Source organism: Procambarus clarkii, chromosome 19, assembly GCF_040958095.1.
Source record: "Procambarus clarkii isolate CNS0578487 chromosome 19, FALCON_Pclarkii_2.0, whole genome shotgun sequence".
In the NCBI taxonomy this organism is placed as follows: Eukaryota; Metazoa; Arthropoda; class Malacostraca; order Decapoda; family Cambaridae; genus Procambarus; species Procambarus clarkii.
Genome location: NC_091168.1, coordinates 37896798 through 37901561, shown reverse-complemented (window position 1 = coordinate 37901561; position 4764 = coordinate 37896798).

Here is a 4764-nt window from a genome sequence, read left to right as displayed (position 1 = left end):
CTGTTTAAAGCAGGGATTTAAACATATACATTGTCCAGCCTAGCACCATAACTATCAACATCCAATATATTCTTATACTAATAACACAAAAATTTAAATTGTAGAAGTATGATATTAAATGACCTTAAATGTGGTCTAAGTATTATTAACTAAGTACTAAAAATTATATTCAGTTGGATAAACTTATATAATAAATTAAAGATAACTAAGCAAGCAATTGTTAACTTAATTTATATGTTCAAGGATATATATATAGATATATTCAATTTATGTAGAGATTCAGTTGCTGCAATATTAATGAATACTCACTGAAATATGAGGCGCTGCTTCACCCTATAACCGGCAGAAAAACTTATTGGATATATTAAAGTTATACAAGCATACAATTGGCCACTTAATACACTAATAACATTCAATATACTTCTCTGAATGCTGAGTGCCTGTCTGACAAGTGTGCCTGATCAGATAACTCTCTTGTCGAGTTTAGGCACGATATTTTATATCACAGCTTTGCTGTATGATGTTCTAGTAGCATTGCTACATGATTGTCCCTAATTGCGGTTGCAATAGGTTAGGATGGGTGATGATGGTGGAGGTGGAGACAGTGTCACTTTGTGTGCTCCACTATACACTTATATAGAAAGTTCTAGGAATTTTTCCTTGTAGATATGTTGTCCAGGTACTCCCCCAGTTCTAGAGAGTAATCACTGGTGATAAAAATAATTCGATAAGGTGTCCTAAGTCGATTAATGTTGGCTAAGCACCGTCACACTTGTTTACTGTTTTGTAAACAAACGCGTTCTCGCTCTCGGGGTGTGGTGGGCGCTTCTCTCCCAGCCATTTCCCCCCCCCCCCCCCCATGCTCCCTGAGCATGGGGGGCCTTCAATGAATATTGATTGATTATTTTTATTGTCTAGACATATGATTAAGATAAGATGTGATTATAATATAATTAGATATAGGATAAAAAGATTATAAGTAGTACATGATGGTACTACTGATTCTTATTATGGATTTGATTTAATCCCTACCAGAAATCGATTCAATTGTTCCAATAGTTTTTTAATTAAGAAATCCTTCTAGAAGCTTCTGGATCTTTGAGAAATCATGCACAAAGTCATGTAGGCACCCAAAGGCCCTATGGTCTATGTGATCATAGGCATTGTCTTGTATGATTTAGATTTAATGAATCTATAGTGATTCTGATATGATTTTGATATGATTTAGATAAGATTTAGATATGATATGGAAATATTACATTTCTTAGATAATAATATAGATATAGTGGGTAAAAATTTCCCACAATGTACACGTTCGTAGGTACTTGCGTAACTGCTTCGTGAATCTGGCCCCTGAACTACGAGGACCGCAGAGTCGAGGACCAACTCTTCTACGACCCTCCTCCACTCCATTCTCCCATTCTCCTCCCCCCCCTCCAGAGCAGAGAGAGAGATCCCAAATCCATATCCTGACGCCTTCCAAGTACATTATAGTCGTAATGGCATGACGCTTTCCCCTGAGAGTTCCCGCCCCTTACAATAACTATCCCAACCTTCGCCACAAATAAATCGTTTTGATTAGAGGTTGAGGTTGAAGTGTCCAGCGTGGCAGCCATTCTGACTCATTAACAATCGCCCTCTAGGACACGTTCCACTTCCCGACTGAGAAATTCTATACCACTCTAAGCCAACGTTACTGCTAATTAAGTTGTTAAACTGGAAATGCTCGATTCTTCATCCGTGGCTAGGCTAGGCTCGTTCAAGCGTCGGCCGACCATAAGAGGGGTAAATAAGTTCTAAAGCACAGTGAATTCAAAATCAATATTTACTCGACACTAAATTAGCAATGTTTTATAAAAAAAAAAAATTTTTGGGTAGTCAGGTGTAGGTGACGCCCTGACCTGTCCATCATCAACCAGCCCGTCCATCATCAACCAGCCCGTCCGTCATCAACCAGCCCGTCCTCATCAACCAGCCCGTCCGTCATCAACCAGCCCGTCCTCATCAACCAGCCCGACCTCATCAACCAGCCCGTCCTCATCAACCAGCCCGTCCGTCATCAACCAGCCCGTCCGCATCAACCAGCCCGCCCATCATCAACCAGCCCGTCCTCATCAACCAGCCCGACCTCATCAACCACCTCGTCCATCATCAACCAGCATGTCCTCATCACCCAACCGGTCCTCATCACCCAGCCCGTCCTCATCAACCAGCCCGTCCTCATCAACCAGCCCATCCTCGTCAACCAGCCTATCCATCATCAACCAGCCCATCCTCATCAACTAGCCCGTCCATCATCAACCAGCCCACCCATCATCAACCACCCCGTCTGCATCAACCAGCCCGCCCATCATCAACCAGCCCGTCCATCATCAACCAGCCCACCTATCATCAACCAGTAAATCCTCATCAACCAGCCCGTCCATCATCAACCAGCCCACCCATCATCAACCAGCCCGTCCGCATCAACCAGCCCACCCATCATCAACCAGCCTGTCCATCATCAACCAGCCCGCCCATCATCAACCAGCCCGTCCGCATCAACCAGCCCACCCATCATCAACCAGCCTGTCCATCATCAACCAGCCTGCCCATCATCAACCAGCCTGTCCTCATCACCCAGCCCGTCCTCATCAACCAGCCTGTCCTCATCAACCAGCCCGTCCTCATCAACCAGCCCGTCCTCATCAACCAGCCCGTCCTCATCAACCAGCCCATCCTCATCAACCAGCCCGTCCTTATCAACCAGCCCGTCCTCATCAACCAGCCCGTCCTCATCAACCAGCCCATCCTCATCAACCAGCCTCTCCTCATCAGCCAGCCCATCCTCATCAACCAGCCTCTCCTCATCAACTAGCCCGTCCTCATTAACCAGCCCGTCCTCATCAACCAGCCCGTCCTCATCAACCAGCCTCTCCTCATCAACCAGCCCGTCCTCATCAACTAGCCCGTCCTCATCAACCAGCCCGTCCTCATCAACCAGCCCGTCCTCATCAACCAGCCCGTCCTCATCAACCAGCCCGTCCTCATCAACCAGCCTGTCCTCATCAACCAGCCCGTCCTCATCAACCAGCCCGTCCTCATCAACCACCCCGTCCTCATCAACCAGCCCATCCTCATCAACCAGCCCGTCCTTATCAACCAGCCCGTCCTCATCAACCAGCCCGTCCTCATCAACCAGCCCATCCTCATCAACCAGCCTCTCCTCATCAACCAGCCCATCCTCATCAACCAGCCTCTCCTCATCAACTAGCCCGTCCTCATTAACCAGCCCGTCCTCATCAACCAGCCCGTCCTCATCAACCAGCCTCTCCTCATCAACCAGCCCGTCCTCATCAACTAGCCCGTCCTCATCAACCAGCCCGTCCTCATCAACCAGCCCGTCCTCATCAACCAGCCCGTCCACCATCAACCAGCCCGTCCATCATCAACCAGCCCGTCCGCATCAACCAGCCCACCCATCATCAACCAGCCCGTCCTCATCAACCAGCCCGTCCTCATCAACCAGCCCGTCCACCATGAACCAGCCCGTCCATCATCAACCAGCCCGTCCTCATCAACCAGCCCGTCCTCATCAACCAACCAGTACTCACACTAGGCTGGTTAAAGCAGCGGCCATTCTCCCCAGACACATTCAACAATTTTAACATACTGTGTATTAATGGTTGGTTCTCATATATAAATTAATATTCTTATACACAAAATTTATGTACAATTAGGCGTAGGTTAGGTTAGGTGTTTAGGTTCTGTTGATGATTATTTGTATTTGAAGTACTTGGGTGAAGCCTTTATAGAAATGTGGTTCGAACAGAGGACGTGAACAAAGCACTTGTTCCGAAAGTATTCAGACGTCGTCGGTTGTGAGTCGACTGTAAACGTTTTTTTTTATTCATAACCAGCGGGTTTGGCGGGTGGACGGAATTGACTTTGGCCCTTTGTTTAGAGGACGAGCTACAAATGCAAATAATTGCCAACAGGACCATAACACAGCCTAACCTAACTTATGCCTAACCTACCCTAACGTAACCTACCCTAGCCTAACCTAACCTAACCTACCCTAACTTAACCTAACCTAACCTAACCTAACCTAACCTAACCTAACCTTTGTTTAGAGGACGAGCTACAAATGCAAATAATTGCCAACAGGACCATAACACAGCCTAACCTAACTTATGCCTAACCTACCCTAACGTAACCTACCCTAGCCTAACCTAACCTAACCTACCCTAGCTTAACCTAACCTAACCTAACCTAACCTAACCTAACCTTTGTTTAGAGGACGAGCTACAAATGCAAATAATTGCCAACAGGACCATAACACAGCCTAACCTAACTTATGCCTAACCTACCCTAACGTAACCTACCCTAGCCTAACCTAACCTAACCTAACCTAACCTAACCTAACCTAACCTTTGTTTAGAGGACGAGCTACAAATGCAAATAATTGCCAACAGGACCATAACACAGCCTAACCTAACTTATGCCTAACCTACCCTAACGTAACCTACCCTAGCCTAACCTAACCTAACCTAACCTAACCTTTGTTTAGAGGACGAGCTACAAATGCAAATAATTGCCAACAGGACCATAACACAGCCTAACCTAACTTATGCCTAACCTACCCTAACGTAACCTACCCTAGCCTAACCTAACCTAACGTACCCTAACCTAACCCAACCTAACCTAACCTACTTTAACCTGATCAACCAACGCCTAACAATACAAAAAAATGCTACTAAGTGCAAATTTATTATATTACCGAAG